Genomic DNA, 26,541 nt, shown 5'->3' with positions numbered 1-26,541 from the left:
TGTTTTTGGTGCCAGTTAATTAGAATTGGCAGAATCTGATACTTCATCATGTTACTGGACACAGGAAGTCTATTCTTACACTCTCATCAACACCTTTCCTTAAATGACCTCAGCTTTACAGAGTGATTAATAACATGTCTTCCATCTTACTCTGGAGATTTATAGATTCATTAAAGTGACACCACAGCATTTTCACTTTCATAACTATAGTTCAAGTAACTGTCCTTTTTTTTTTTTTTTTTTTTAGCTCTTTTACATGGTTAGATTTGGTCAGTGATGATTAACCCTTTGAGGACCATGTCTATTTTTAGGGGTCTGCTCAAAAGTTGCGTGGTCATAATGAAATGAGTATATCTCTGGAACCACAAGGTCTTTTTGAGGTGTAGTAAAGGGAAACCTTGTGAGATTTGTTAAGATGTGTAAATATTAGGGATGTGCATGACTGTTCTACAGCCATCTTCACTTGCAGGAGGTTTCTATGCTGGACCCGTTGCATTTCGCCTATCGACTACGTATCAGGGTGGATGATGCCATCATCTACCTGCTGCATCAGGCCCATGATGCCATCATCTACCTGCTGCATCAGGCCCTGTCTCACCTGAAGTCCCCTGGGAGCCCTGTGAGAGTCATGTTCTTTGACTTCTTCAGTGGTCTTAACACCATCCAGCAGCCATTACTGCTGCAGGGTAAGATGGAGAAAGCTGGGGTGGACCAATAACTGGTTGCATGGATTTTTAACTGCCTCAGTGACAGTCAGATGTGGTAGTCTTCAGCATGGGCCCCACACCAGGGGACAGTGCATTTACTGTTCCTGTTCATGTTGTACACCTCAGACTTCAGCTACAACTCCACCCTCTACACAACAAAATTACAGGTGTATTGTTATTGACTTTATTACTTTTTTATTTATCTATAGCTACCAGGTCAAACAACAGAGGACTGTAGCTTAATGCTATTAATCTAATCAAATTATCTTATTGATAAGAGTCCTGCAGCTTGACCTTGTAAGTGTCTTTGGTAGATTACAGACTTTCATTTAGAAATTCTTTAGATGATGTTTGAAGTGTTATGAAGATGAACTGAAACCCCATTTTGATATGAGAAAGATGTAATCACATCAATTCCTACACCCCTACTTTACACAAACAATGCGTGTGTGTGTGTGTGTGTGTGTGTGTGTGTGGTGGGGCAGGGTTATTTTTTTAATCTTTAGTTTCTCTTCTTTAGTGACGCATTTGTTTTGTATTTCTTACTGTCACAAACCCGGAGATTGGACTCAAAAGAATCAGGATTCCAGTGAAAGGTAAAAAGGAATTTATTTGAACAATGTAAATGTGCACTGGTGATCTATCCGGTCTCGTTCGGTCAGCTCTTCTGTGGGGGGGGTATGAGAACAGGTGTTAGGAGGCAGGGAGTCTGTGATAATGATGCAGGATGTTACAAATCCACGTACCGGGTGCTGTAGTGCAGTTTGGTGAGATCGTACAGGCAGAACCCGGGAAGCCGGACGGGGAGTCCACTGGAGTGGGTGGATAACTGCTGGGTAAAGAACAGGTTAGTGGGGGAATAACTGGCGGGGGTCAGGGTCTCCAACCCACGGAAGTGGGTGATAATGAATATCTCCGTCTGGGCAGAGTAGATTATTCCGTGATCCAAAATCCACATCCAAAAACCAGTCCAGGGGTCAATAATCCAGAAATCCAATAACAAACAGAGATACCAGTCAGGGGGCAGGCAGAGACGATGGTCCAGGTCCAAAACAAGGTCAACAACAGGCAGGTAGGCAGGCAGACAGGTAGAACAACGGCTGGAAACGTGCAGGGTAGAACCAAGACGATCTGGCGAAGAAACGCTGTCACAGGCAGGTATTTAAAGGGCATCAAACAGGTGAAGCGTATTACCAATCAGAGTGGGAAAATTAGGTTGCGTTCAGGGAGGCTGGGAAGTCCGACCCTTATCAGACGGATCATTACACTTACTCAGGTTTTTCATACTGGTTCTAGCACCTCGATGCCATTGTGCCATTCGATAAAGGTTTTTCTGCTTCTTATTTAGATTAAAATGGTCTAACTCCATCCTGAGTCACTGGCTTGTGGTTTGATTTTTTATAAATCAGGTTGGTCTGGGCCAAGTTCATTTATGCTCCTTGATTCTCCCAAGTGAACCCCGTGTGAAAGGATTTTTCTTTAAGGAAATGACCAAATTTGCTTAAATTAAAAGGAACACTGTTCCATGTAGGACACCAGACTGGTAATTTTGATTGACGGGTGTAGAATCAACTTATTGGATAAAAAATTAACCTAAAGCAATGCTGATTGGACAGAGGCACACAGAGCGGCATCCTGGGGGCGACCTTGACAACCAACGAAAAGCAACCAATTCCTAATTAATGCTAAAAGACTACCTAGACACAAGAAGGGAACCTGTATGAGTGATCAGTTTTCATGACTTTTTGTTATCTGATTAGACTTATTAACAAGTTGAGTTACCAGGTTTTTTTCTTTTTGGCAAGAGCACCAGGCCAAACTGTACAACTTTAGGTTTTATTGATTGGAAACACTAGGAAAAAGAGGCCAGAGTGAGATTTAAAACTCAATAAATGTCAATAAACATATATTTTTCTTTATGTTCACGTCTTTCGCCCACATACAAATGGAGCTTTATGGCACTGAACAAACATTTAGAAAAATGACTTCCAAAGTAAAGATCTTCAGATAGTGAGGCTGGTCTGGTAACCAGGGAAATGCCAGAACCGGAGGACATTTTCTGTTCCACCCATAAAATTCATGAACAAAACACTACATTTACCATTTGAATAAATTACAATTGTCCTGAGAAAAAAAATAAATACATTGTAGGAAAATATGTACCAAAATATTATTCAAACCAAATGTCATTTTTCTCTTGTCCCATCTTCTAGATGAAAAACTTGCATGTCAAATATAACCATGAGAATATGTTTTTAAAGCACTTTTGTTGTATTTAGTAGTAATAATGTGCTGAAGTTGTGTCTCACAATACGTGCAACCCTGGTACTGAAACCTATTAAGCATGGTAGAAGAAGAAAAACAATGAGCCACATGACACAGAGGAAATGACCCATCAAAATTGATGCTAACATTATAGAGCAAGGCTAAGTTTTCTCTTCTATTTTCTCATATTTTCTCAATCTTTGCAGCTTTCACTGAGTGTATCACTCAGACTAATGCAACCCTGTTATTCATATTGCCAGAATAACACTAAATAATTTATTAATATAAATAACTCTGTCCTTGATGTTAAACATAACATTAAATTTCATGTCTAGCATTTTTTTTAATAAAAGCTAACATTAGCATTATTGTTCATCTCTGTTACTTTAGTGTTTAGCATCTATTTCAGTTTACAATCCATTATTTATATTATATTTAAATATATATATATATACCACATCAGTGGAGAAAGTATCGTCCCAGGCGATGATGTTTTTTTTTTGTTGTTGTTTTTTTTTTTGTTTTGTTTTTGGTTTTTTGTTTTTTTTTTTTTGCATGGCAGTTCACCATATCAGTGCAATGCAAGTTCATAGCTTGATTTATGTTCCTTCATATTTCCCCAGCTATTTTAGTTCTCTTATAATCGTTGGTGGTGATCCTTCTTGTTCTTTTATCAAGACATTACCTTTTCTTGCCATTTTCTTATGTTTTCCTAACAACATTCACAAAAAGAGCGTGACTGACAAAAAGAAATTGCAGGAACAGTCACTTCAAATTTTAGTACTTCAAATAAAGAAGTACAGGCTGCAGAGACTGGCAGAGGTTTTTGGATTTTCAAGGTGGAAACAACTTGGAAATTAAAATGTCAGCTGGTACCAGAGGAAGAAACATGAGGGCATTGCTGCCAACCTGAGATTAACGGTGAGATTGTTCTTTTTATGTGAGGATGTCAGCAGAATCACAACAGGGAAAAACAAACAGTGACTAAAGAAAAGAAAAAGTGCAGAAAAGGTTACTGGTGGGTTTGAGAAGAGCCTCCATTTGAAGTTCTTTGATGAGCACACCGACCTCCGTCTATCATACTCTCTGTTCTGCACAGCATCATTCATTGGGGGACCATTAAACATACATGTGTTTTATTGACCAGAAATCTTCACCAGATGCACAGCCTGACCCAAGCTATCACATGCAACCCCTGAAGAAAGCAATGCATGTATGGTGAATGCTAGGAGTACATAAATGATACTAGGGCAACCTCAAAGATTTGAAGAAAGAATATGAATGTTCCCAACAAGAGTTGGTAGAAGAATTTGGCATTTTTCTCTAAAGGTTTATGCTCTCTATAACATAAGGCAGCAATATGCTTTCTCACAGGCCCTAAAGCTGAACCTCCCAGCAGATGTCTCAGAAACCTACAACTCCAAGTACATCGTTGAAATACATGCTTGACATCCTGGTGCATCACTTCATCATGCCACTTTGCACACTGGTATTAACTATCTGAATGAAGGGGCATCTACCCCGACTTCCTGCTGCACAATATCAGTATCCAGACTGAAGGGACCACCGGCTATATGGAAACACCTGCAGCCCATCCTGAAGGAAATTGGAGAGAGATGCCCCAATGTGACACCCATACCTATTTTTAGCAGTGGTCAATGCACAGTACAAGCAACGTGGTAATTCTTCCTCTCAAATGCTGAAATTTTCAAGAAAGGGTTAAGAAGAGGAACCTGTAACTTTTTTTCGGCTAGCCATGGCAAAGGTAAGGTGGCTGGGAAGTGTAAAACAATATTTCATTGAGTGAAACACGTTCACATTTTTCACGACTCATATTTACATCCACTGCAACCCTTTTACATTGTCGCGATGCAGATTTACATCATAGAAACCATGTTTGCATTAATAAAACAAAATTAAAATGCCGGAGCACTTTTAGTAAGGCTAAACTGATGTATCTTGATCAGGAGATGTGGAAAAGTTGGCTTTCAGGACACCGACTTGAATAATAATAAGAAGTTTATTACAAAAGTTCAGGCATCAATACAGATTTCTGCAGAAAAATCTGGAGGAGAACCATAACCTGACCGTTATCTGTGGGCTGTGTCTCATACTCTTTAGACAAAGACATTCCAGAATGATTTATCCTCCAACCACATCCAGACCATTTGATTACATATAAGACTGTGAACAGGCTGGTCTGTGAGCGGCCGGAAACAGTGAGACGATGACCGCAGTATTAAATACAAAAAGGGTTTTTATTTACAGATCATAGTCTTATACAGGAAACTCACTCCTTCCCATTGCAGAGCAGTCAAGCCTCCACTAGCAGCCCCCCCCCAAATGAGCAAACAAGCCTCATTTATCTCCTGCTGCTGATTGGACTGAACTACTCTCCCAACAGGTGTTTCTTCAGTTATACCACATATTTTTCTACTAAAATTAACTTTAAAATTAACTTTTAATTAATTATTTACACACTATGTACTTAACACCACAACAATAAAGTTATCCAAAACCAACATACCAATAAACTCTTTAACCCTCCTGCCCCCATGGTCTCTCTCAAGCCATAAAAGAGTATCCAGGCCACCCGAAACCCATTTGCCTGGACACACCGGAGAGAATGTGAGTCAGGTAAGTAAAACCCATTACACTATTAATTTACCTATGGACTTCATATTTGCACACAATGTTCCTGTTTATGACTATTAACGGCTGTCTTTCGCAGGTATCTGTAAAACAGAACCAGATGTTAGTATTCAATAAACAGTTTAACCTTTTGTATGTGATTATACCTCTTTTTTAAGTGCCAAACTGTTAATTAATGTGCCAAATGTGCATGAGCAACCAACTTAGCATGCTATACAATTATTTATATTCACCAGTCCACGTAACAAACCTCTGCTCCGTTACATCTCCTTCCCCCTCTTCCAAATAAACATAGTACCTTAAACTTCCGACCTCTGTGACAGTCAGCCTCCACAGTCGACTTCCCTGGCTGGTACTGAACCGTGAAGTCACACGGCTACAGTGAGAGGTACCACCCAGCTCCAACCACTGGAGAGCCCGATGGTCCGTCTCTAGGGTAAAGCGCCATCCCAGCAGATAAGATCTCAGGGACTCGATGGCCCACTTCAAAGCCAAACACTGGAGCACCTCCTCTCCCTGTCCAACAGCTTCCGGCTAAGAAACACCACCTGTCTCCTCTCTCTATCCTTCACCTGCAGGAGAACCGCTCCAAGACCCACACCAGACGCATCTGTCTGCAGAATGAATGGCTCGCTGAAATCCAGGCTGTGAAGAACTGCCTGTGGGCACATTGCCTCCTTGAGGTCCTCTGTCATACTCCTCTGTCCAGACAACCCTGTTAGGGGCTGAACCCCATCCAATACAAAAAGGGCTTTTATTTACCAGTCATAGTCTTATACAGGAAACTCACTCCTTCCCGTTGCAGAGCAGTCAAGCCTCCACCAGCAGCCCCCCAAATGAGAAAACGTGTACGTGTGTTCAGTATGTGAATCCAGTCTCTAGGACAGAGAACCTTACATGGCAAAACTTGAGTGTGTCTCATAAAATGCTTAGATCCCTCAAAACAGCTTTACATTTCAGAAATAACAAGTGTACAAAACATGAAACTCTTTTATAAACTTACATGTGCAACTGCAAAACACTAACAAAGTTCTGAATTCTCTGCTGAAACACTTTAACCAACAACAAAACAACTTTCCATTGACATGAAACACTTTTACAAGTTCAGAAAACACAAGCTGTGTCACAATTCAAGGTCTACACACTTTAAATTGGTTTGTCAGCTACATACGTCATAGTAGCACAACAAGCACTGTCCCATTTGGAAGGCACCTCCGAATCCATCCTACAAACTCAAACTTTGTTTGGCCTGTAGCTCGTGGTGCATCCTTCGCAGCATCTTTTCTTGCAGAATTCAATGCGCACAAGATGACGGCAAATGAGCAACAAAGCTCCAAAGAGTTTTTGTTTACCTCGCTGTGGTAGAAATGTGACAAACCAAATGCATTAAAAGCATGTTTGTTAAGCGGTGGCGTTAAAATTCTGTAATATTTGATATTCAAGGATTTTTAAGCTGTTAATGAGGAGTGTACCTGCTGGAAAACAACTGAGCCTCATACAGTTTTTAAATTTTTTTACATTATTACTCGGCTGGTGTTAACGTTCACTTAAGTCATTTCAGAGGTCTGAGTGATTCAACGTCCGACGTTGCTACTATGTCCCATTTCGTGAATGGTAAGTGCCTTCATTGTGCACATTTTACGTAGTCTGTGCAATTCGAAGTGCATAGACCCTGAATTGGGACACAGCTATTATTACAAAGATATCATTCGGCCAGTGTTACACCAAAATTTGTGACCCATCACAATCTGTGACCGCAGGGGGCGATGGTACACGGTTTTCTGCATGTTCGTCTTAGAAGAAGAACAGAGCCTTGAAAACGTTTTTATTGAAGTCATTATATCATTATAACTCAGATATAGTAAAGTAACACATTCTGATGGCTATCAGAAATGGAGACCTTTGTGATCCTCGCTATGTGAGGGTCACGTTATATTAGAAGAGTCCAGATTAAAGGGGTGACATATTTCCATTTAGATTAGCTTTAGTTTACATTTACCTTTATTTAAATAAGCTCAGAGAGTACACACACACAGCAATGTGGTTCTGTTCTCCAAAATCAGTCAGGGACCTTAAAGTAGTGATGTTAGATGGTTTTTACTTAGATATGGAGAAAGCCAGGGACACAAACATCCCAAAAAACTGAACTATGTTGTCACAAAATTATGTCCACTAAAATCTCATGCAAATATAACATAAAATTAAATAGAATAAAATAAAATAAGAATAACATTTTGGTTAGTGAGTTTCACTTCAGGTTAATAAACTAAATGCTTGTAAAACAAAAGTCGTAAAGGGAGTAAGTAAGACCAAGAGAGCTGCTTTCCGTCTCCTCTGGGCATTGATCAAGAGCTGGAACAACATTAGCATTCCAGCCTGACATTGAGGCATTACTGAATGTCTAAGCCAGAGCCAATTGATTTCTGCTGCTGTTCTCTCATTTCATCCTCAGGGGTGAAATATGCAGCTCTATGTGTTCACCCATCTCGTAAGTATAAGCTCTTGATGAGCCCAGTCGAGCCACAGGAGCACAACTCTAACCAAGAAGGTGATGGAAATTGGAAATGCACATCTTACCGCATCGCATTAAAGTGACTGACAATACCAAGCTGATTTTCATTTGTGGAGATCTCACCGTCTCATTTTTTTCCATTAGAGCAAGCACACTTTTTCTAATTTTCAGGCGGATGGGTCGGGTGAGTGGGTGGATTCATGCGTTTCTGGTGAGCCAAGAGAAGCTGGGTAAATAGGAGCATCAAAGCAATCTGCTGCTGGGAGCCGAGAGCACAGGCTCATTATAGGGGGCCTTGGCTGAGGAGTAGCTGGGAAGACATGCCAAGTTAGACTCCCGTTGTGACAGACAGTGCTCTTTAGCTATTAATCAACAGGCTGAGAAATTGAAAGGACAGCCAGTCACTAATGGAACAATTTGTCTCACTGTGAGGGATTGAATTTCCTGCACTGTGGCTTCCACCATCATCTCATCAGCTGCTTTGACTTCTCCTGTTGAACTCTGTCTTTCTCCTGTGTGGGTCTTCAAAAGATTAGATTGCGTTGTTATTGGACAGTATGGTCACACTACTTTGGAAGCTGGTGTTTTAAGGATTTACCATTAAGCACATGCATATTTTTGCATGGACCACAAAGAAACTGATGATGTAAATCACAACAACCCCATATGTTAGACTTCATGGTCTTCAATCTTAAAATAAAAACCATTAATGTGCTACCCAGGTTTACTGGATGTGGAACGGCAGCAACTGATATCCTGGGTAATAATTAATGGAGTGATCTTATCAGCAAGCCAAGGGGTGGCTCCATCATTACTCATCCTGTGAAATAAGAAACATTCCTCTAAACAGAATAAGACTTTCACTGTTATTGAAAATAGATTTTAATATGTGTGACTCCAGGTCTTCAGGGCTGTCTGGAAGCATAGGAGATGAGCAGTTACGTCAGAAAATGAATGTTTATCTGATGAAACATCAGTGGTGTGGGATACAAACTTAAGGAGACGATCCTATGGTGCATTTGAAATGAGCCAATCCAGTGACAATGCTATATGTGTGTATTTCAGAAAAATGTTGGAATTCTGGAAAAACTGAATAACTAACAAAAGGGAACAAGAAACATGGTCATTCATTAGTTATGTGTGGTATTTATTACTGTAGAACACAAGTAACATGGATATTTTTTTTTTTTTTTACCCTTTGGATGAATTTTTATTAAGTAACTGAGCTTATGAGTTATCTGAAATGAATAGTTTGCTACGAAACAACAACTAGACCCACAGTAGACCTTTCCACCACTTCATTGTTCTCCATGGGGTTCGATTTACTTCCTTCCTGGTCAATCTGTTACACCGGCTTCGTTTGTAATTAGTTCCTTCAGTATTTAAGCTCCTGATTTTCCTTCGTCCTGAGCCAGTTCATTGTGTGTTAGTTAGTTAGTTAGTTAGTTAGTTAGTCTAGTCACTTTCTTAGTCTTTATTTTAAGGCCCATTTAAGCATCCTTGCATACGTAATCGGTACATTTCATCCACTAGTGGGCAGTGTTGGGTTCAGAGTTCACTTCCTTGTTCTGAGGTCAGTTTTGGACATCGGTTGGTGGGGGTAATGCATCGCTATAAAGTTGTCTACCACCGTCTGACACACTCACAGAGCCTTTCTTAAAAGCTCCCACCACCTCTACAGTTGTTGTCCTCATTTTCTTCTTCTTCTTTCTGTTCCTCTTCTTATTTGGTTTGTTCCTTTCCCTGGTCACATGTCAGCTATCCTGCTCAACACTGACCCTATGGTTTCTGGTGGTATTGCTTCATTTGCTGCAACAAGCAACAGATCCACAAGGCCCCCGAAAATGGACCAAATAAGCAATGTGGGAGATGGACGAAAGTGTATCCATCCCCTGCGTCGAGCATAGATGGGCTTTTAGTTTTGTTGTCCTGTTTCATGTTAGTTTGGACCTTTTTTAATTAAATCATCAGCTTCTTAATGATGGGAAAGCATATTCTTTTAAACGAGTTTCAACTACTCCCATTTCTAACTGACTCATCTCACTAAAGCCAATGACTTGGAACGGAAGAATAATCCATTTCATTGTGGAGGTTTTTATAAAAAACACAAATTCATGAAAGTGTTCATAGACAGCAAAAATGTTCATATCTTTCATGTTGGTGAAAGTCAATACCTCCATAAGTTAAAAGGAGGTACCAGCTGGCCCTACTTTACAGGTAAATACCCCAAACATGTCCATAAAAGGTCAAGACCTACAGGCTGTGTACAAACACACAGTGAGTCAGACAAGGGAAAATAAACAGAATGCCAAAAGAATGAATGAAAATAACAAAAAAGATGTGCACTGAAATCGTGTTGTGCTCATTTTTTAAAAATGATACACAAGGGTAATGAATATTCACACAGAGAGATTAAAATCATATGAAGCAGTTTTATGTACAAACGGGTCATTAATTCCTCCTGAACTTGGACAGCAGCCTGGTTCCATGAACGCATCATGAATCAACATCCTCGTAGTGTAGTGGCTAAAGTGGGGAAAAGTACACCGTAGAATAAATTTTCATTACATAACCTACTGTACCTTTTACAGTTTGTGAAGAAAATTGATGCATTTGATGAAACCTCCAGGCGAACCTGAAGGTTAGTCAGTGGTGTCATTAACCAGGCAACCAGGGCATAACCTTGATTTCCTAATGAAACTAATCATAATAAAAATAAAAAGTTTTAATAAATTTTGATTATTAAATACCACACTCAGCAGGTGGATGTGAGGGTCACAGGTAGCTTTAACACATGTGTAGTCTATTGCACTGGTGGAAGATTAGCTGTATAATTAAATCACATCTTAACTTGTTCTTAAATAAATTAAATCAATGAAAAATAGTTATATTTCCTCCGATCAAGATTATAATGTCGACATGATCTACAATATCTTGCTATTTATTTTTAAATAACAAAATGCTTCAAAAATGACCAAAAGTTATTTTAAAAATCAGACAAAAATGTTACTGTAATTTCATTATTGTATTATAATGAACATGAAAAAAAACACAAATGCTGATTTTGTTCAAACATGTCAGCACTCGCCTGTAAGAGTGTAAGAGTTAATTTTTTTTTTTTTTTTTTTTTTTCTTACCCTGTCCTGTCCAGCATCCTAACATACAGAACGATGGTCTGTGTGCCATATTTTGCTTGACAGATTTGCTCTACCAAGGGAGACATGTTATATACATGGCTGCCCTTGATATTTTTATTATTTTTTTTTGTAATCTTATTTTCTTTAGTCTTTATATGTCAGTGCCGAACCTGACAGGGAGATAGAGGAAGAGAGAAAAGGACAAGATTAAAATGTGGAAATAACAGTTGTCTAGGCTGCCTAGAACATATCACAAAAAAACAATATAAACTACCACAGTACTACATGATACATAAAGAAAAATAGGATGATGATGATATGAAAAATTACAATAGTCATCAAACGTACCTGCAGATAAACGTACCAACACACAAACATCAGCTACATCTAGTGAGAAGCGGATGGAGAGACGAGCATGTTTGTGAGCATGCACATGTTAACATGCATGTGTGGCCATGCAACAAGGAGGAAATGTGTACTTGCAAGGGGGCCGCGATCACGCCGCACCCCGAAGCATCAGCGGGGGACGGGGGGAGCCCGAGGCCCCAAAGACCCAGCAGGTCCACAGAGCACCAAGCCCAGGACAGCCAAAGCAGACAGAGCAGCGGTCCACTCGGACCAGAGCAGAGGGGCCCCCAGACCAGGGCGATCAGAGCAGGCCCAGCGGGCGCCGCGGCGCGGGCCACACGGAGGGTAGGCACCCCACAGGTCCAAGGGCCACCCATTACCCCCAGCAGAGCCCCACCCAGGAACCCAACGGGGTCTGACCTCCCCAGGCAAAACCACCGTGGGCCACGCCAACCCAACACCAAGGCTAGGCACCCCAGGGGCAAGAACATGTCCGCAGGTCCTCCACCTCCCCTAAAAAAAAAAAAAAAAAAAAAAAAAACCTTTACCTCAACCCTTACCCATTCAAAACTCCCCCTCCCCACCCCCTACTACCCCCACCAGGGGCAGCCCAGGGAGTCCAGAGCCTGGTGGGCCCCAGACCCGACCCTCTCCACATACACACACCCACACAACCACATACATTCTCCCTGAGGTCTCACCAGCCCCCCGATGCGGCACCAAGGGCAGCCCCTAGGGCAAACGGCGCCCGGCAGCACCCCGCACAGGACTCCAGGCAGGCACCGAATCTCCACCTCCCGCAGCCCCGAGTGCATCCCGGGACACGAGGGCCTAGGAAGACCCCCGCCCCTCTGCCCCCCAGCCTGAGTTGTGTGTGCATGAGTATGGGTTATTTATAACGCAATTCAACACTGGAAGGAGCCATGAGATGGTGATGGGTCCCACTGCTGCCAGGCAGCAGGACCCCCTCAGGACTCCCTCAGTGTGTGTGAGTGTGTGTTATGTGTGTAGTGCAGTACTGTTAAATGTGGTAGTGTCTAACGTGTAAATAAAATTGGGGGGAGAGAAGTCCCAAGGGAAGGGATGGAGGAAGGGCACCTGTCTGCCCACCCACAGCCCATGTGCCCATCCCCCCGAGGCCCTAAATGTACATTGATGTCTAGGTTGTGATTAAAATCTAGTGGGGCAGGCAGTCGCAGGGGTCCACCGGGGGATCCCGCAATGGGGACCCCTCAGCCAAACCCACCGCCTGCCCCACAGTGCCCTATGTGTGGTGTGTATGATGTGGGGTGGCGGGGGAGGAGAGGGGCTCGGGGAGGGGCACAACTGGGAGAGAGATCTCTGTCCCAGGCAGCCAACTCCTCAGCTGGCTGTAAGAGTTAAATTTATACTTAGCCAAGAACAAATCCAAATCCAACATACGAAGGTTTGTGTGAATGCCACAATCTTAATAAAAAGTTCGTAAGCAGGACTTGATAAAGAATGGTTAGTGAATCCGATTTGAACGCATCACACCAGTTTTAATATCTTTACACTGGTTTCTAGTCTGTCACAGGATATATTTTAAAACTCTACTAATAGTCTACAAATCACAGAACAGTTAAGGCCCCAAATCCATCTGTAATATGTTCAGAATATAAACCAGCAGAGCTTTTAGATCAAGGACTGAGGTCAACTAGTCCGGACCAGAGTCCAGACTAAACATGGAGAAGCAGCATTTAGCTGTTATGCTGCAATTAAAGATGAAACTTTTACCAAATGTAGACACTTGAAGATAAAAACATTTCTTTTCTCATCTGCGTAAGCATGAAATCTGCATGAATGTCCTGCCTGTTAATAATTAATTAATCAATAATCAGGTTTTCTATTTTATTTTCATTTCTATTTTCATGCTAATCAAAACCTGCTTTATATGAAAACATATGCTCACCGGCTACTTTATTTCTGTTGGAAAAAGTTGGACTGAATACATTTATTATGATCACAACATTTATGGAAAATCTACGGTGGCCCTGAAGGGTCACAGGACTACCAAAACCACAACAGTACACGATTAGCCACAACACAAAAGCAGCGACGGCAGTTAAGCGGTTTTTTTTTTAAAATAAAATCACTGTTGTGCCGACGTGCGTCCAGAAGCTGTGTGACCTGGATGAAGGGAGTCATAGCCAGAACCTCATCAGAAAGATCCCAGATTTTAACAGTTTCATTACCCTTTGTGTTTTGGATCTGCAAAGCACTTACGTGAGTATGACCAGTGGTTGGGGGAATTATATTATTTTAAAAAGTGTTTTTTCTTTTCTAATAGTTGGAGGAGCTCCCATCGCTGTCAGGTCCTGCAGGTTTTAAATCCATTCCTGTCTGGCTGAGGATGAAAAAAGCATCTTTTCCAATGACATGGTTGCGGCCTGGATATTCCCATGTTCCGGAGCGGAATCGTCTGGCTGTGTTTTGGTGCTGCTTCTCTACATCCTGGTTCAACAGCCAGTCATGTTCTAACATCTCCAGTTGTCCCCGAGCCACCAAGGGATGCAAAAAACCGAGATATAAAATAAAAGCCAAAGAAAAACATGATTTCTGACAGTATCGCTGGTTGGCTGTTTTTTCTGTTTGGGTTTGTGCAGTTTTTGTTGTTTATCTTTTGTATCTTTTTCTTCATTTTCTTCTCTTCACATCTCTCCTTGACACTTCTTTTTTTTTTTTTTTTTTTTTTTTTTTTTTTTAACCTGTCTTGTCCAGCATCGTTGCAAACAGAATGATTGTCTGGCTGCTGTCTGGTGCTGGGCAATTTTACTCTATCAAGCAGGGATTTATACTACATGTATAAAGTCCCTCTTGATGAAAAACTTTATTAAATCAGACTCTTAATGCTGGACTCGACCGGAGGGGACAGAGAGAGAGAGAGAGAAAAGAAAGTAGAGAGAAGAGGGAGGGGAGAGAGAGGGACAGAAAGGGTGTGGGGAGTGCGGGTGGGGACTTGAAACATCATACAGAAGACCATGTAATCCATACTACTTACAACATATATAGCTACGATCATCCTAGCCAGTAGGCCATTACACAACTAGTTGATAATAGTAACAATAATAATAATAAGAGTAAGAGTAATAATAATAATAAGAACAGAAATAATTAAAAAAAGAAACAAAATATGATAATAGATATAAGTGAAACTGCTGTGTTCAAGAACACGCGCAGAGAAACCTGTGTGGATGTGTTGGAGAACTCGGCCACACGGCGACGCAAAGACTGTGTGGAGACGTTCAGGAAGGAGTGACCATGCAGAGTGATCATGCAGATGCCACCTCACTTGAACAGAGGCCAGAGTCAGGCCAGCGGTCCCGAGACCTAGGCCACCAGCCCCCCCGCAGGCAACAGACCCCGACCGGTCCACAGAGACGACCACTCGCCCGCCCAGGAATGCAGCAGCAGGAGACCCCAGCAGGAGCCGCCCCGCGGACCCAGGGCACCGGCCCCGGCGGGCCGAGGCCAGCAGTCCCCGACCCCCCCGGGCACCGGCCGCCCGGGACAGACGGGGCAGAGGGCCCGGGCCCAGGAGCGCAGGGACACCCCCCTCCCCCACAGGCCGAGGGCCAGCACGCCACCCGGGGGGACCCGGCCCGCCCAGACGGCCACCACCAGAGGCCAGCCCCACACCCCCGCGCCCAGCCGCACACCCCGAGAACCAGTCCTGCCCCCCCCCCAGACCAACACACACACACACACAAACACACACACTCTCCTTCCACTCCTCCATTTATCCTCCCACGCATACACCATTCAACCCTCACATACTCTGTCCTCCCACACACACACACCATCCTTCCACCATCCATCCTTCCACACACACACCATCCTTCCTCCCACACACTCACCATCCTTCCACCATACACTCTCCCACACCTATCCCATCCTCCCACACACACATCATCCCTCCACCACTCATCCTCCCACACATACACCATCCTCCCTCTCACACACCATTCATCCACCTTCACACCTCCCATACACACACACACACACACCTTCCTTCCACTACCCATCCTCCCACACATACATCATTCTCCTACACCAAACATCCACCTTCACGTACCCCATCCTCCCACACACACACACCACCCCTCCATCACCCACTCTCCCAAACATACACCACTCCCCCACACACACACCATCCTCCCTCCCATACACCATCCATCCTCCCGCACACACACCATCCTTCCACCATCCATCCTCCCACACACTCCCCCATCCCTGCACCATACATTCTCCCACACATACCCCATCCTCCCACACATACATCATCCCTCCACCATTCATCCTCCCACACCCACACCGCACCCCCTCCCACACACCACGCATCCACCTCCACACACCCCACCCTCCCACACACCATCCCTCCACCACCCATCCCCCCACACCCACACCACTCTCCCACCCACACACCACCCCCCCCCCAACACACACACACACAAACACCATCCCCCCACCACCATCCTCCCGCCACCCCACGCCACGGGGGGACAGCCCCAGCCAGGAGGCGAGGAGACACGAGCCAGGCCCCCAACCCCCCACCCCGCCCCCGCCCCCCACTCCCCACCCCCAAAATAGCACCTTCCCCCCAGGGCCAGCAGCCAAAACCCCCCGGGACAGCCCGCCTACGCCCCGGGCCAACGCGACAGGCCACCCGGCCTGCCCCGCCCCCGGGCCATCCATGGAGACAGGGGCGCTTGAAGACCCCATCCCCCCTCCCTCCCCCACTAGTGATGGAATATATTATGTGCTGTTTGCAATTAAAAAAAAGAGGGTTAAAATTGACACTTCTGTTTACACCTTCTCTTGTTTAGTGTCAGGTCCAGCATTAACAAATATTTCAGTAAAACACTAATTAGAAAATAAAGAATAAAACCTACGTATCAAGGAGAGCCTTCTATCCACAAAGCTACATTTCCTTTGTATCCATACCTCCGCAAAGCAAAGCTCTGCTGCCATTGCGCCGGACAGGAAACGTAAAAATTGTGTGAACACATCAGTATCTGACATGTAAAATTTATGTTCACTGGCTGAAATGAAGCATTCCCTAAAAAAAAGAGACAAATAAATAGATGTGTGTATTGCTCTTTTTGGGACTGAAGACTTACAATTATGATCACTCTGGTTTCAGGACCGCTGTCATTTGCCTGCTTTCTTTAAATCAGACTATGATAACAGTGAATAAAATGGTTCTCTTCCGATGGTAAAAAGGAGTTTTAGATTAAAGTTTTTATCCAGGACCACCTCCGGTTCCCTTTTCTCCCAGATTGTTGACGCGGTTGTTCCTGTACCCTTTTCTCCTGTCAAACTCTGCAGCAGCCTGTCAGGCAGAGACGTACAAGGAGCCTGCCATTACAGGGTTCATACGGTCTGACAGCCGGATTCTTCCTGGGAAGATTATAAACACACTCTTCTGGGTCACTCAGTCCAAATTCCAATACTTCATGATGTGATGAGACTTTTATTGTCATATGAGGCTTCCAGTCAAATAGAAAAAAAACTTGAAATGAGAAAATATAACTGAATGTTTGGTTTGCTTGGAAAAACAGAGTTGCTATCTCTTTCCACCAACATGACAGGTTATTGTCATTAAGGTACAAATCAAAGCCAACTGGAGGAACATTTGACAGCTAATAAGGTTATCTGGTAACAGGTCAGTAATATGACTTTCAGAGAGGCAGAGTCTCTCAGATGGAAAAGTGGGCAGTGATGTGGAATTTGATGTATGTCCACACACTCCACCACCTTCCCATGTGTGAAGAGAGGAGCTTGGCCTGTCTTCTTGGACATCGTATAATCCACAGTTCTTTCCTCTCCTGTGGTTAGTCAATCAGTCAGGATTTGTTCATAATTTAGAAGGCATTCGAAATTACAGACAACCTCTGCAGTCAGCCATCAGATTCAACTTTTAGGGTATGGAATCCAAAGGCTAATAAATCTATTGCCAGTTTACATAGATGGTAAATTTGGATAATTTATACAACTCTCTCCGTTATTTGATTTACCACAGTTTTTTTTATCTATCTCCAACTTTTTTTTAAAATATTTATTCCTTTCCAGACTTTCTAAAGGACAATAATATTGATTACATTATCACAGGAGAAATAACAGCAGCTCACTGGCCCATCATCTGCATTGCTTGAGACAATTTAAAGTGGTATAGAGAGCACACCTGACCAGTGCAACACCGGCAACTATTTTCCTTATATTGACCCGTCATGCTATATATACATATATATATATATATATATATATATATATATATATATATATATATATATATATATATATATATAAAGATCTACATAATCTACATAATTAACACCTCTGGGACACATCTGAAGGACTTCACTATTATTCGTGTGGGGTGACCAGGCCTATGTGGGTGGCCTTGGTCTCCTCTGACTACTCCTTCACTCTGCCCCTGAGTCACTGTCAAGAATATATTCTGCCTTATTTTCTCATTGGATGCCTCCATCTTAATATGATAAATGTAAAGTTAATTAAAATAGATCAGAAAGAAAATATAAGGGCATAAATCAGAATTAAAAGATGGTCCTTTAAAATCAGGATAATATGTTTGTGGATGGATCGGTGGGGAGTTACAGTTCCTGACCTGTGAAGGACATATACTCAACTCACTCCACACCTGATAACACTGGATGCCATTAAAGACATGCTGGGATTCAGGGTACCAATCTGAGTGTCTCACTGTCAGCCAGAGGGGTTAAACTATCCTACAGCCTTTTTCTGTCTGCTCAGCTGTCTCTCTCCATCCCCCTCTCTCCATCTGAATCATTCCATTAAGATCCCAGCATGTAAGGAGAGGAGCAGAGCCCATGGGTTCAAGGCTGCCACATATCCTCCATGACAACCAGTGATCAATGACGAATGACGGCTCGCTCTAATGAAACCAGGCAAAGGGATTAAAAACAACCCTCCATAACTCGCCATGCTGTTAATGCGTTCCCCAGCCATCCTCTTTCAAACAATCTCTCCATCCTCTTCCACTGCCTTACTTTCCAGTGTCATTTAGTTAAGCCTTCACACTCAAGAGAGTTTCTGTTATCAATATTTATATGACTAACTTTACATACTGTTAATTTAAGCATCTAAAAAACGAAAATAGAAAGAAATCCATCAGTAACACACAGGCATTATGTGCATAATTCTAGGCATAATGCAGAGTCAGTTGGCATAGTAATCTCATTTATTCCATTTAAACTGTGCAACACATGTTGAAGACCAACATACGACAGGTGTTTTTCCAAATTTGACTTTTCTCACTTCTTGGTTGGGTTAAGAGAGATAGCATATCAATCATATGACATGTTGGCTCTTGGGTGCCCCCTCTCAGCACTGGTCAGTAAATACCTCTGGCTGTGCAGTGCCAATGATGAGACAGACATGCCCGAGGTAGGCTGGCTGGTGCAGCAATCCACACTATATTGCATTATGAGCTGTACAGATGCCTTTTTGTGAACATGGAGGCATGGTGTATTTTGTAACTACTGCTGATAAATAGGATTAATGTTTCGGTTGTACATTTATGCCCAGCTGTTTGTAAAATGCGCTGCTGGTGATCTAAGCTAGCTAACCTCCCTATGCTAAAGAGGCTTCCTGTTTGTTATATTGTGCTGCATGTGAAACCACCTGTAAGAGTCAGCATGTCTGACCAGCATCCTTTAGTTTGTTCAGAATAAACAGTGACCAGATCAACAAGCCAGCTGTCCCAACTCTTATTGCCATACACAACGCACAGTAACTTGTCTAAAGATTGCTTGGATGGGCCAGAACTGAGACTGAGCTGGTTACAGAAACATCATGAAAAACATGGATCCATCCTGTCTTGGATCAACCCTTTAGGCTGCTGGTGGTGTAATGATGTAGGGGATATTTTCTTCGTCCACTTTGGGACTCAGTACTAGCGTGCCCTGGCTTAACCACCACAGCCTACATAGGTATTGTTGCTGACCATGTCCATCCCTTTATCCTAGATCTTTGTGGCCCATTAGGGGAGACGGCTGGAATAGATATCCTCTAGGGGTGGGAATGGGGGCCAATGATCCACTGAGCAGTCTCGATGACCTGTTGCAGTTGTTTCTTCTCGGATGCAGTGCAGCTGGCATACCACACAGTACATCCACAGGTCAGCACACTCTCTGTTGTGCAGTGGTAAAAAAAAATTTCTCCAGAGATGTAAAGAGTTTGTTCCTCCTCAGCATTCTCAGGAAAACGAGACACTGCTGGTTCTTTTTAATAATGAGGGTGGTATTCACTGTCTAGCCCAGGTTCTCAGAGATGTGCAAACTTGAAGTTTGTAACCCGCTACACTTCTTCTTCCACTTCGTAATGCTTGGGCCTGAATGCCGAGTGGTCCTCAACTTCCAGTCAATGATGATTTCTTCTGTCTTCTTGGTGTTGATGCTAGGGTGGTTGTCACTGCACCAGACCGCCAGTGCTTGGGCCTCCTCTCTGTATGGTGCCTCGTCATCACCTCGTCATCAGTGTGTTGGAACCATGGGTGGCAACACAGACCGCAAGTTAAATATCGAGATGAAGTCAACAAACTTCAGATGGTAGATGATTAGGGCCACAGGCCGGTAATCATTCAACCCTGTGATGAGGCATGGGAATGGATAAATTTGATATTGATATCACTGATATCAATATTGATATCAGTGGTGCCATTATCAATTCTGGCTATTGATCCAATTAGTTATCGATTCCCTTATCCATTCCTGACTTCAATTTTTAAAGAAGAAACAAGTATCTACAACACCGATTTACAGTCTCAATAATTGTCTGACTATTTAAAATCTAAAAAGATTTGACTCTGGGTAGAATCTTTGTAGACTCCACACAAACAAAATAAAGAAAAAGATTTAGATCAACAATATCTTCAAACTGATCTGGATGCCAGAAATACAAATCTGCTCTGAAAGGGGTAAATAATGCATCACTTAATATAAAAACTCTGTAGATGTTTGCATGAAGTCAACCAAGAATGCAATAAAATAAACACCAACCGATCTATTGTGACTAGAATTTCTAGAATCCCCCCCAACATTTATTTATTTACTTACCTCACTAAATGACCTGTTGTTTTTCAAATCAGACACTCAACCAAGGCTTTTGACTGCACCTCACAGAAATGGTCGCTTTAACTTTACTTGCGGTTTAAATCTGATGAATATATCTTTGTGCTAAATCTTTATTTTGTACACATTAAATGCATTTAACACAAGAACGGCCAAGGTGGTCTTTTTGACTGTTTAAAAATGTGCATAGGGCTATTAAATAACTTTGTCAAATAAAACTATAAAAGCTTGCTGGTCCCTGACCTTTCCTGAAACCATGCAATAAATATTAAAACACATTTTAATATTTACTGTGAACAGAGGAAATATCATTTTTATTGATTTCAGCTACAGGTGGTCATTTTGACCACACAGAATTTTGCATTGTTCTGTTTTACGACTCCCATTGCTCTGAATGAGATCATGTGGAAGTATTCTGTAAAGGCTGGAATGCAGAGATGGTTTCATGCTTGATTTTACATCGTACTGGACTTTGTAGGAATAAATATAATTTAGAGGTGCACTGAAACACATAACTCAAAGGGGTTTCTGCAGAGGAACATCTAACAAAGTTTTTGAAGGAAATCTTGCCTTCTTCCCGCACCTGTCAACCACATGCACGCTGCTGTAGTGCACGAAGCAGCATGGGCACTTGGAAAGAAGGCAATAATATTTATCGGTCTACTTTAATGCCAATCTAGACTTCTTACTATGAGGCTAAAACCACTATTTAGGAGTCACAGCCAGAGCAGATCAGACCTGCCGCACAGCTTCTCCTCATGTGCTGTTGCATGCTGCTGCCACTTAGACTTCATAGAATAAAAGAAATTTTCTCCTCTGCTCTCTGTATTGTGCCCGATGTGCACACAGAAAGCATGTTGAGATTCACCCCCCGCCCTCCATAATTGTTTCACCACTTCACTGTTGAATGAATCTAATTAACAATGTGCTCGACTACAGTCTGCTAAAGTCTCCATGAGCACATATACACACCTGTCGCTGCAGGTGAGCTAAATACTAAATTAATGAGCTGCTAACAGCCTCCAGACAGAAAAAACAGGACTACTTTAACCAGTAGGAGGAAAACTCACAGTTGGCCAGTGATAAACTTTCCAATATCAACAGAAAGCAGAAGTTATTCCATTGATGTGATGACTGGACTGAATTAAAAGAATCTGCACATCAGGCAGTGGTCCTCCGTCCTCCAGAGAGTAATCCACTCCACTCATGTAAGAAACACAGAGCAGAGATTACGCTGTGTATTCTACACATGGATATAGATCTTATATAGAGCGGCTTTGGGATGTGGTGGAACGGGAGATTCTCATCATGGATGCAGCCGACAAACCTGCAGCAACTGTGTGATGCTGTCATGGCAACATGGAGAAAACTTCTAAGGAAGGTTCCCAACACCTTATTGCATCTATGATACCAAGAATTAAGGTAGTTAAGTGCACCAGTTGGGCTCAAATGAACCATTGGTGTCACTTCTGAGTCTTCAGGTTGAAAGCAATAAAATGTCCAGCTTCAAATCGAAATTACAGATTGGAATCAGAAAATAAGGATCTACACAAGTAAAGAAATTAGAGGAAAGACACATCTAAGGAGAATGAAAGAGAAAAGTCCGACACAAAGAAAGAAAAAAGATGCTCCTCTTGACTCGTGTTTGGGGGGTGGGTGAAAGAGTGATGGAGGCAAGATGAAGAGGAAAAAGAGAGGGGGAGCTGAGATGGATGAAGGGCATGAGCCCATATGCTCAGATAAATTATTCACTTTTCTTCAATCCTGTCCTGCCAGCTGCCTTTCATTGAGCCTGTCAGGTTCCTGCAGAGGAGGAGAAGTGTCACTCACACCACGGGATGTGGAGAAGAAAGAGCTCCAGACTCAATTATACAAGACAGAACTGCGTCATTTTTTAATCAAATTAAAGAAAAAGAACTCCCTGCGCTCTCAGTAAAATCTGGCTAATTGTGAACTAAAAAAATTATTCACTTAATTTCATGTTCAAAACATTAAATCTCAGTAAATAAATGAGACTGCTATGATTATGACATTTTTATATTGATATTTGTTAAATATTGTGATGAATCATCATCGTGTTAATCTTTATGTGACTATGATAGCCTGAGTTTAGTAGCAGTAACAGGAAGGGCTGTTTAAACATGAATAGGAATTATGCCGTCGCTTTCCTTTTGTTTAAAAGAACATGTCTGCTAAGGTGAGTTAAAGCCAAGGTCTTCCAGATTCTTGACAGTGTCACCCTTTGTTTGGCTGGACAAGTTATTATAGTACAAGATGTATGTATGCAAAATTCAATAAGCAATTCAAAAGTAGTTTAGTGCACAGACAACAAATATTAAAGGTAGCTTGTTCTACAAAATGTTGGGTTTGTGGGGTTTTTCCTGTCTGGGTTTTGTTTTCTGCTCCTGCTTTCCTTGTGTGCCTTCCCGTTGCTGATCGATGGCTGATGCAGGTCACCTGGGACTACGGCTTTCTGCCCCCTTTAAAGCCTGGTTCTGCTCATCAGCTGGTGCCGGTTGGTCTGCGGTCCGGTGGTCCTGCATGGCCAAATCTGTTGAGTTTAAACATGGCAAAGAATTTTATGTCATTGATCTTGTCCACCTTTGGTCCAGATCAGTCAGGATTTTATTTGGATTTTTTCTGCATGCTAGTCCATAAAGTCACAGAAGTATACTGAGTTCCCCACACCAAGCTTTTGGAAATCATCCATTATCAGTCAGTCCTGTGAGTTCATCCATCCTCTGGTCACTCTGCACCATCACCTGCCTGGAAGGTTCTGTTTCTTGCACCTCAGGAAAACCCTGACGGTCAGATCTCATTTCACTTTGGATAGATTTCCCAGTACTCACCCAAGGATTCACCAGTTTCATCTTCTCCGCCAGACCCTCCCTCCTTCCTGCACGAGTATCCACAGTCCCAGCAACTTCAGCTCCATCTTATTAATAAATCCCTAATGATTTGCTATTTAAGTTTGTTTTTTTGTTTGTTTTTTTTATTAAATTTTTTTATACCAAACCACAAAAAAAAAGAAAAAAAAAAGACGTTACCCTCACAGTCCAGAGCCACAATCAGAACATTAAAACAAGAATCGTCTGTGCAACAGCAAGTTGATATAAAGTGTTTACTCTTTTATTTCCCTTAACACATACATGTCAAAACATTATTTATTTATCATGGGGAAGCATAAACAAAAGTACACAGCTGCATGGGCTTTTTAAGTCGGAACTCCATGTTTTTACTGGATTTCCTTTAGAGAATTTCATGCAGCTGAAGGAAAATGCGGGTTGAGTACACAGCGAGTTACACAATGACAAACTTAACTACATTTATCCCTTCCTCCATATTTACATTTTCTTGCATTTTCTGCACAAGCCAGTTGCTAAGATACACTCAGGAGTCTCTCCAAAGGCATTCCTTTAACAGCAGTCATTCCCAAATCTGTCAAGTCATTAACCCCATTCACCACTCTGATAAAAAACAACCAGAGTGCATTCATGGGGGGGACCTTAGACACAAGTCAGTAATCTGAAAATGATCAAATATACTGTTAAGAATGATGAAGGGATGTAGGAAGTCAGTACAAACGTTTTACTCTATTTTCTCTTTTTCTCCAACACAAGGATTTATAAAGCAAACATCATGTCCACTGACAATGTTACGTCAAGATACCTTTTACTTTAAGTAAACTCTTCAAACAAAGATTTTTTTAAGCATCACTTAAATAGTATTTATGGCTGAAATGTGAGAAACTCACAGAATCTGTCACGGTTTCAGTAAAAGGGCAAAAACAAGCAGAGCCACCCAGATGCCACAATTTCATCAGTGACAGAACTGGGCCCATAAATAACCATGACAGTCGTTTACAGGAGTGGATGCAGTTGCCCCTGGAGACAAAAGCCAGATGTTTGGATTTTTCTTTTTCAGTGTGAGTCTCTGTTAATTTATATTCCTGTATTCCACAAATCTTTTTTCCCATCAGTAGATTTTGGTCACATGCAGGTAAAGACAAAGAATATCAAGTAAATCCATTTACTGTCCTAACCCCACAGACGACACCCTGTCAATACAATACTATTAGTTTATAGTACTTTTTCATCAATACTGATACCAATACACTTTGCCCTTTTAAAGGAAAATCACATGATTGCACAGTGTGCAGAAATACCTTTATTGCAAGGGCAATATAAATTGTGAATAAATCTCATGAGCATAGATACTAAAAAGAAAAGCTCATAAAATAAAATATATGAACAAGTAAATGAAACAGATGAAAATAAATATTTTTAAAATGATTAAATAATTAGACTACAAATTAATAGATTATTTACATTTCTTAGAGTATAATAAAATATATACATTATAATAATATAATGAATATAATGAAACATAATGCTCAAGAACCTGCATTAAAGTAAAAATCCCCACCAGCACTGGCAGTGTCATCACGATATGACTTCTGATTGGCTGCTGTAGTCATGTGACATAGAAGACACAGAAGGAAAACACCGGCTGGCATTCACATGTGATTTTATGTCAGAGACAAAACTCAGCACTGTGGTCCTGGGATATATTTTGAAAATGATCAAATCGTGTATCAAAATCATCGACTCCAGAGTATCATGTCATCAGTCCACCACAGGGCCAACAGAAACACTCGAACAACCACTCGTGCTCACATCCACTAGGTTGTGAGAACAATCTGAAAACCTAAAGTTCAGCCAATCAAGGAAATGACGCCAATGCGCTTCTACCAATAACACATGTAGGCTAAACTGGTTCCCTTCGACTCATTATTTTCATTTACGTTGAACAAGATGTATTTAAATTCTCCAAAATGAAGGTATAAACAGGCTAACTCATGCTGCATCATCTATATGTACCATCCTCCAAACACACACAGCATTAACAACTCAGTGTAGCATGGCAGTTTGTTTACAGGCTGATGGATGCTAATTGCTGCCCAGTCACGGGTCTGGCTTTCGAAGGCTGGGGGTGGTGGTCTGGATGATAGCAGTTATCGGCACTCAGAGGCCACAGTAATCATTAATACCCACAGGTCCTGGAGGAGAGTCCTTAATGAGCTGGCTTAGCCAATTACACAACAGCTCAGCATGTCAGTGCTGTTACATTGGACTTGTGTGTGTGTGTGTGTGTGTGTGTGTGTGTGTGTGTGTGTGTGTGTGTGTGTGTGTGTGTGTGTGTGTGTGTGTGTGTGTGTGTGTGTGTGTGTGTGTGTGTGTTGGGTTTGTATTTGGTAATTCTCAGATGTTCATTCTTGCTTGACAGCAGTAAATACAAACCACCACCGTCAAAAACCCATTCTGAGTGGTTCAAAGCAGTAATTTACTAACCTGTAAATGAGAAGTTAGTCAAGTCGATCTCAGAGTCAAGACGTCTCGGTTTAACTAACTTTAACTAAAAAATAACTAACCCTTTTCAGAGGAAGTGACTGGTGTAGATTTGGGTATGGGTAGAAAGGAATACTGCACCCTTCTGTTTAAAGACACTATGCCCTCTTTCCAACACTGTCAAAATAATAAATCAAGATGGGGATGAAGTCACAATGTAGAAAATGTGAAGCTGACTTCAAGCTACACTGAATTTTGGATGATTGGGTAAATTCATGATTCATGTTCTAAATACGCCACTTTGACGTGGATGTTTTGCATACAAGGAAATCTTTAATACCTTTATATTCTCTTGACCAGGAGAAGGAGCTAAAAAATGAGTTAAATATGGGTAATAAAAACATTGATAAGTAAGTTTATTGTTAGTGTCTGCCCAACAGA

The 26,541-nt window shown here is 41.9% G+C and overlaps 1 long non-coding RNA gene across 1 annotated transcript; it reads right to left on the bottom strand.

Moving 5' to 3' along the window:
* Positions 1 to 1,299: 1,299 nt before the first annotated feature.
* On the bottom strand, positions 1,300 to 1,971 carry LOC121632112. Its single transcript, XR_006008876.1, has 2 exons — positions 1,454 to 1,971; positions 1,300 to 1,374 (listed from the first exon to the last, which is right to left on the bottom strand). It is a non-coding gene; the product is annotated as an uncharacterized LOC121632112 (long non-coding RNA).
* Positions 1,972 to 26,541: the final 24,570 nt, after the last annotated feature.

This window comes from Melanotaenia boesemani, chromosome 21, assembly GCF_017639745.1.
Source record: "Melanotaenia boesemani isolate fMelBoe1 chromosome 21, fMelBoe1.pri, whole genome shotgun sequence".
NCBI classification, from domain to species: Eukaryota; Metazoa; Chordata; class Actinopteri; order Atheriniformes; family Melanotaeniidae; genus Melanotaenia; species Melanotaenia boesemani.
The sequence above is the reverse complement of the archived record's forward strand: the minus strand, read 5'-3'. Positions and strand labels throughout refer to the sequence as shown.